The 8,276-nt window shown below is 53.7% G+C and overlaps 1 pseudogene across 1 annotated transcript; it reads left to right on the plus strand.

Annotated features, from left to right (window-relative positions):
- The first annotated feature begins 5 nt into the window (after nucleotides 1-5).
- Nucleotides 6-6,395, plus strand: LOC144599780 (15-hydroxyprostaglandin dehydrogenase [NAD(+)]-like; annotated as a pseudogene). Its single transcript, XR_013548039.1, has 5 exons — nucleotides 6-103; nucleotides 1,248-1,344; nucleotides 4,357-4,433; nucleotides 5,434-5,573; nucleotides 6,191-6,395. The product of XR_013548039.1 is annotated as a 15-hydroxyprostaglandin dehydrogenase [NAD(+)]-like (transcript).
- The last annotated feature ends 1,881 nt before the right edge of the window (nucleotides 6,396-8,276 follow it).

An 8,276-nucleotide genomic window follows, 5' to 3' on the forward strand; every position in this document is an offset into this window, starting at 1 on the left:
TGTTTCATCAAACCATGGAAAAATTTCAGAGGTTGGACATTGTGTGTAACAACGCTGGCATCTTTGATGAAAGGAACTGGAAAAGTGTGTCACTGTAAACCTGGTGAGCATGGACATAGTGGCGATGACTGAAGTCCAGTCTTTAACCTGGTTCACCTGGTAACAAGAATGTCCTCCAGCACAGAGTAAGGCCCTTTGACCCACTGTGGATCATGCCTCCATTGTGCTCCTCTGTATTCATCCCATTGACAGCACTTGGAACACAGAGCGATACAATATGGAAACAACCCTCTGGCCCACAATGTCCGTGTTGATCGTGATGCCAGGTTAAATTAATCTCCCTGCCTGCACGTGATCCATATCTCTCTAATAGACTCTTGAATATCCCTATCGTATCTGCTCCACCACCACCACCACCACCCTGGCAGCATGTTCCAGATACTCACCACCCTCTGTGTAAAAAAAACTTGCCCTGCACATCTCCAGTAAACTTTGCCCCTCTCACCTTAAATCGATACCCTCTAGTCTTTGACATTTTCTCCCTGGGATAAGGTTCTGACTCTCTACCCTATCTATGCCTCTTAATACATTTATAAACGTCTCTCAGGTCTTCCCTCAACCTCTAACGCTGCAGGGTAATAAACTTGCTCTGTCGTCTTCGTACCTTGACGATTCCAAGCACTCATACAGCCACCTCTCAGATGTTTGTGAGAGTCCCTGCCTCCACTCGGGCTGTTTGTTCCTCTTTCAAAACACCCTCAGCTGAAAAAAGATCTTCCTCAGCTCTCATGCTCCAATGGGAAACACAAGCCTATCACTGCTCCCCTTGTGGCTGAAACACAGGTTGATCTTGGTGGATGGCACCTGCATCCTGTGAGGTGCGACCACATCTTTCCCAGAGTGTGGTGACCAAAAGTGTACCGAGTATTCCCACTGTTTTATAAAGTTGTATAATAATTTCACGGGTCACGTTCTTTGCCCTGGCTAATGAATCCCAAATGCTGCCTTTGCGACCTTATTACTTGTATCCCTTGTGGTGGAGCATTCCTAGTATTACTTGTGCTGCAATCTCAGGGATCCTGGGACTGGCACACCAAGGTCTTGGGGTCCTCGGTGCTCACTGGCACCATACCATTCATTGTGTCTACCATACCTTTATGGCCCATGATGATTATCAGTATGTAGAGCAGATCTGAGCAGATACAGATTATATATGTGTGGTCCACTGATTACAGCACGTATTTCAGGTCGGCCTGATCAGGGGAAGCCAGCTGGCCCTGCAGTACATGAGCAAGGAGAAGGGAGCGTCAGGAGGAGTGATCGTCAACATGTCTTCACTGGCAGGTACATACCGCAGGAACGATTGTTTATCAGTGGCATCGGAGCTCAGTGTTGGTGCAGGAGATGTGTGGAGTGGTGGTGTTGAACGAATGAACGGAACTTTATTATCACATGTGACATTGTCACACTGAGATTCTTTGTTTCCATGCAGCCCCACACACCAGGCTCCCCCCACATCGGATCCCCCTTTGTTTTTCCATGCAGCCCCACACACCAGGCTCCCCCCACATCGGATCCCCCTTTGTTTTCCATGCAGCCCCACACACCAGGCTCCCCCCACATCGGATCCCCCTTTGTTTTCCATGCAGCCCCACACACAGGCTCCCCCCACATCGGATCCCCTTTGTTTTCCATGCAGCCCCACACACCAGGCTCCCCCCACATCGGATCCCCCTTTGTTTTCCATGCAGCCCACACACCAGGCTCCCCCCACATCGGATCCCCCTTTGTTTTCCATGCAGCCCACACACCAGGCTCCCCCCACATCGGATCCCCCTTTGTTCTCCCTCTCGGCGGTCCCCGCATGCCAGGTCCCCCTTCTCCCCCTCGGTGGTCCCCCCATGCTGGGTCCCCCTTCTCCCCCTCGGTGGTCCCCCCCACGCTGGGTCCCCCCTTCTCCCCCTCGGTGGTCCCCCCACGCTGGGTCCCCCTTCTCCCCCTCGGCGGTCCCCCCCATGCTGGGGTCCCCCTTCTCCCCCTCGGTGGTCCCCCCACGCTGGGTCCCCCTTCTCCCCCTCGGTGGTCCCCCCACGCTGGGTCCCCCTTCTCCCCTCGGCAGTCCCCCCACGCTGGGTCTCCCTTCTCCTTCTCAGTGATTCCCCCATGCTGGGTCCCCCTTCTCCCACTCAGCAGTCCCCCCACGCTGGGTCTCCCTTCTCCCACTCGGCAGTCCCCCCACGCTGGGTCTCCCTTCTCCCACTCGGCAGTCCCCCCACGCTGGGTCTCCCTTCTCCCTCTCGGTGGTCCCCCCACGCTGGGTCTCCCTTCTCCCTCTCAGTGGTCCCCACACGCTGGATCCCCCTTTGTTCTCCCCCTCGGTGGTCCCCCCATGCTGGGTCTCCCTTCTCCCACTCGGCAGTCCCCCCACGCTGGGTCTCCCTTCTCCCTCTCAGTGGTTCCCCCACGCTGGGTCCCCCTTCTCCCTCTCGGTGGTCCCCCCATGCTGGGTCCCCCTTTGTTCTCCCTCTCGGTGGTCCCCCCACGCTGGGTCTCCCTTCTCCCTCTCAGTGGTCCCCGCACGCTGGATCCCCCTTTGTTCTCCCACTCAGTGGTCCCCCCCCCCCATGCTGGGTCCCCCTTCTCCCTCTCGGTGGTCCCCCACGCTGGGTCCCCCTTTGTTCTTGGCAGCGTGCCCGTCCTTGGGCACCCACCGCCGACCCATTCGTGACTGCCGGCGCCCATGGCCTCGACTGCCTTTGACCGCCCTCATCCTCCTCCTTGTCCTTGACTGCTGGCGTCTGGCATCACTCCCCACTGCTCTAATGCCAGTTTTGATGCTACATATTGTGCCCAATCCTCTTCCCTCACTTCCTGCTTTCCTCTGTGACTGCCCTTTCCCTGGTCCTCTTGCCCCTGGCCATACCCTCCCCATCCCTGCAACCAAAGGAGGTGCAATTCTCCCGCCCCTCCATCCAGAATCCAGGGCGGCCCTTCCAGGTCAGGCAGAGATTCACCCGCACCTTTACCACCCTGTGAAAAACTTTGTATTGTATGTTATCCAGGCCAATCATACTATACATGAGTATATCAGTAGAGCAACAGAGATAAGAAATAGTGCAGAATATCAGAGAAGGTGCAAGGAAAAAAGTGCAAGAGCAGCAAAGAGGTAGATTGAAAGATCATGAATTCATCCCTTCCATAAAAGAGGTCCTTTCAGGAATCTCCAAACAGCAGGCAAGAGTGTTCCTGAACCTGGTGGTATGTGCTTTCAAGTTTTTGCATCTTCTGCTTGATGGGAGAGGGGAGAAGAGAGAATGACCAGAGTGTGTATGGTCCTTAATTATGTTACTTTCCTGAGGCAGCGTGCAGATGGAGTCAATGTTGGGGAGTCTGGTCTGTGTGATGGAGTGGGCTGCAGACCTATTGCCATACCAGGCTGTGATGCATCTTGATCGGGTGCTTGCTTTGGTGCATCATTAATACTGGGAAAAGTCATTGAAGACATGCTGAATATCCTTAGCCTTCATAAGTTAAAGGAGCAGAATTAGGCCATTCAGCCCATCAAGTCTACTCCACCTTCAATCATGGCTGATCTATCTTTCCCTCTCAACCTCATTCTCCTGCCCTCTCCCCATAACCCCTAACACCCATACTAAGCCTTATGAGAAAGTGGAGGTGTTGATGTACTTTCTTTGCAATTGGTGTCAATGTGGTTAAACCATGACAAATTATTAATATTTACACCTGGAACGTTGATGTTTTGACCATCTCCAATGTTGACACTGACTGGGATAGGCACACCACCCCGCTTCCTGAGGTTGACTACCAGCTCGTTCATTCTGCTGACATTGTCTTGACACCATGGTACTAACTTCTCTATCTGCTTCCTCTACTCCATCTTATCATTGATTGAGGTCCAACCCACTGTGGTGGTGTTATCTGTAAATGGACGGAGTTAAATTTGGCTGCATCGTAGTAAATGTATAGCAAGGGGCTGAGAACACAGCTTTGCGTGGCATCAGTGTTGGAAATTATTGTCGAGGATGTTTCGTTGCCCACCCTTAATGTTTGCCGTCAGGAAGTCAAGGATTTATTTCTAGATTCCAGCATCTGAGTCTCATTTGTTCTGTTTGTGGCCAGTGTTGGTGTCCAGAGTTGTATCTGGTGCCAGTGTTGGGGTCGTGCCTGGTGGCACTGCACAGGGGTGGTGCCCACAAACTGTGTCACTGCTTGTTGGCAGCTCCTTGTGGTTGAGGCTCACTGTCATTGGTGGCCCTCAGTGCTGGGGTTGACTGGGTGCTGGGAGTGTTACAATCCAGGCTGTACCTGAATCTCTCTCTGTCCTGCACCAAACAGCATTTTACCCGATGGAAGGTGGTCCAGTTTACACGGCCACCAAGTGTGGAGTGGTGGGACACACACAAGCCCTCTCTGTAAGTATTACAGTACGTGAACCCCTCCCCCCCCCCCCCCCCCCCCCCCCTACCCCCAGCTTCTGCTGCTGGTCGGTGAGCAATGGGAGTCAACACTTCTGGGAAAGCTCTGGCCATGCAATAAACTCCAAAACTGAGGGAGGAGGAGGTATGGGAGTTTGGTGAGGACTCCCTCACCCAGCAATACTAACAATGAACAGAATCTGACCTTAGAGCCTCGACATCAAAAGTACAAAACAGCTTTGGCATCAGCAAATTAAAACTGTGTGGGTGTGAGTGTGTGTGTGTGTGAATGTGGGTGTAGCTGTGGGTGTGGGTGTGGGTGTGAGTGTGTGCGCCTGGCTGTGTGGGTGTGGGTGTAGCTGTGGGTGTGGGTGTAGCTGTGGGTGTGGGTGTGGGTGTGTGTGTGAATGTGGGTGTAGCTGTGGGTGTGGGTGTGGGTGTGGGTGTGGGTGTGGGTGTGGGTGTGAGTGTGTGCGCCTGGCTGTGTGGGTGTGGGGGGAGGGGAGCAGGGAGTAGAGGGGGGATCTGGGAGTAGAGGAGGAGGCGAGCTGGGAGTAGAGGGTGGAGCTGGGAGTAGTGGGGGAGGGGAGGGGAGATGGAAGGGGTGAAGGACAGATAGAAGGGCCTGTTTCCATGCTGTATGATTCGATGACTCCCGCCATTTTGTGGTATACTTTGCTCTTGCATTTGACTTTGCAACACCTCACACTTCTGGATTACAATCCGGACATTTCCCCACCCAAACTTCCAACTGATCTTTATTTTTCTTGTATTCATTCGAGGGGTTTGGACTACAGGGAGATGTGTGGAAATGTGATTGATGGTGTTGCTCTGAGAACCAGCATAGGTTTGATGGACCAAATAGCTTCCTGTGTTGTGAGGAATTATGATTTCTGTTGACTGATAGAGTGGGCATGTGGCCAGACAGCCTTCTGCTTTCACGTTGTCACCCTTTAGTAGCAGAGCATTTGTGACAGTGCAGGACCTCTGGTTTCAGCTGGACTGCATGAAGAATCATGGTGTTCGGGTAAACGCAATGTGCCCCTCTCTGGTTGACACTCGGCTTGTGAGGGGTCTGGAAGGAGGTGGAAGCAAGGTCATGGATAATTTGATTGGAATGTTGGGGACACTTCTGCGGTGAGTATGGAAACCGGTGTGGAGGCTGGAGGATTCTCATCCCCTCCCTGACATTCATATGGAGTGGTCACCAGGCTGGCGTGTGAACATTCACTTCTCTAACTTCAAGTAACCCTTACTTTCCTTCTCTCTCTGTCCCTAGTTCTCCAACTCGTTTCACTGTCCTGATTAATTTTATTGATTTTACGCCAATTTGTCAACCCCCCCCTCCCCCCCCCCCCCCCCCCTCAGCTAACAATGAACCATTCCACATTTCCTTGAGCATCGTCTGCTTTGATCTGTCGTTTTCACACCTTACCCCTCCATATCTCTAGTTTCCCTCTCTCCTGACTCTCAGTCTGAAGAAGGGTCTCGACACAAAGCGTCACCCATTCCTTCTCTCCAGAGATGCTGCCTGGCCCGCTGAGTTACTGCAGCATTTTGCATCTTTTGGCGTTGTACTGGATGAGTTCCCTTCTCCGCTGGTGACAGAATGGGTTCCAACGGGCTGGAGTTGACCCCAAGTGCTGAAGGTCGGATCTGGACCATCTCCAGGCTGATGAGCAGCCTTGACCTGTAGGGTTGACGGGGACATTCTCACCTGACCAAATGTTTGGCAATCCTCTTTGTTGATCCAGGCCTTGCCAGATTGCAGAGGGATTCTTGGAGCTGGTCCTGGATCAGAGCAGGAACGGGACGGTGATGAAGATGTTCCACGATGGCAGGATTGAGTATGAAGACCCAGCTAGAGCTCAGCCAGCACAGGCCTGAAACCCACAGAGATCCAAGGAGCTCGGGCACTGTGCTGCCCAGGCTTGGCAATAAAACCCTTTGTTTGCTGACGGTTTGCTGATGCTCTCCGTGGTTTTACATTGATAGTGGTGGAATGTGTGGAGGGGGAGGGATCCAACCATCCACATGATACAGAGATAAGGAGTCGGAATTTGAATTCTGTTGCACAATAGAATGCTGGTGCATCTCAGGGGGTCAGGCAGCGTCCGTGGGGGGAATGGACAGGCAACGTCTCGGGTCGGCTTTCAGTTCAGTTAATCAGTTTAGTTTATTATTAAGTGAAAAGCTTTTATTGCGAGCAGAAAGAAAATACATGAATACAATCTGGGCCATACAGTGTACAGTGTATTACAGTACATTTACAAAACAATACAAGGGAATAACGTTTAGTGCAAGGTAAAGCCAGCAAAGTCCAATCAAGGATAGTCCGAGGGTCACCAAAGAGGTAGATAATTGTTCAGCACTGATCTCTGGTTGTGGTAGGATGATTCAGTTGTCTGATCACAGCTGCTCCTCATCTGGACTGAAAGAGTAGAAGTGGAGATGGCCAGTGGAGGGAGGGCTGGGGCAAGCCATAGGTGGACCCAGGAGATGAGGGGGTGAAGGAAGGGGAGGGAAGGAAGGGGAGGGAAGGGTGGAAACAGAGCAGAGGCTGGGAGATGAAGGCTGGAGGCAACAAAGGGCTGCGTCTGATGCAATCTGATGAGAAAGGAAACCAAGGTAGGTGGGGAACAGAGCTGGGAGTGGAGGGGAGCTGGGAGTAGAGGGGGAGGGGAGCTGGGAGTAGAGGGGGAGGGGAGCTGGGAGTAGAGGGGGAGGGGAGCTGGGAGTAGAGGGGGAGGGGAGCTGGGAGTAGAGGGGGAGGGGAGCTGGGAGTAGAGGGGGAGGGGAGCTGGGAGTAGAGGGGGAGGGGAGCTGGGAGTAGAGGGGGAGGGAAGCTGGGAGTAGAGGGGGAGGGGAGCTGGGAGTAGAGGGGGAGTTTTAGGAGAGGATGGATGGGTTGGTACTGCGACTTCACTGGAGAGGAGGTGGCTGAGGATTATTAAGTCAGGAAGGGCAGAGATATGGTGAATAGTCCCAATCTTTTCCCCAGAGAAGGGAAGTTTGCGTTTGTTCTTTACTGAGCACCCTAGTCTACAACTCAAAGGTATGAACATTGAATTATTCAGTTTCACAGAATCCAGTTCAGATGATAAAAAGCTGGGTGGTAGTGTGAACTGTGAGGAAGATGCTATGAGGTTGCAGGGTGACTTGGACAGGTTGTGTGAGTGGGCGGATGCATGGCAGATGCAGTTTAATGTGGATAACATAACATAACATAACATAACAACACTTTATTGTCACTCGGCACAACACCGAGCGAAATTTCAGCAGTCACACAAAACACAGCAAAAAAGAAAAGAACACAGGACACCCGACCCCAACACAAACATCCATCACAGTGACTCCAAACACCCCCTCACTGTGATGGAGGCAACAAAACTTCCCCTCTCTTCCCCCCGCACCCACGGACAGGCAGCTCGACCCCTACCGAGGCAAACGACACGCACAGCCCCCGCAAGGGGATGGAAGGCCCCCCGACCGAGCCGCCCCGGGCACCGAAACGTCCCGTGGCCACACCGGGCGATGTTAAGTCCAGCGGCCAAGCCGCACCGGGCACTGAAACGTCCAGCGGCCGAGCCGCACCGGGCACTGAAACGTCCCGCGGCCGAGCCGCACCGGGCACTGAAACGTCCCGCGGCCGCACCGGGCGATGTTAAGTCCAGCGGCCGAGCCGCACCGGGCACTGAACGTCCCGCGGCCGCACCGGGCGATGTTAAGTCCAGCGGCCGAGCCGCACCGGGCACTGAACGTCCCGCGGCCAAGCCGCGCTGGCGATGTTAAGTCCAGCGGCCAAGCCGCGCCGGGCACTGAAACGTCCCGCGGCCGTAC

The sequence above is a fragment of the Rhinoraja longicauda genome, chromosome 14 (genome assembly GCF_053455715.1).
Source record: "Rhinoraja longicauda isolate Sanriku21f chromosome 14, sRhiLon1.1, whole genome shotgun sequence".
NCBI lineage: Eukaryota > Metazoa > Chordata > Chondrichthyes > Rajiformes > Arhynchobatidae > Rhinoraja > Rhinoraja longicauda.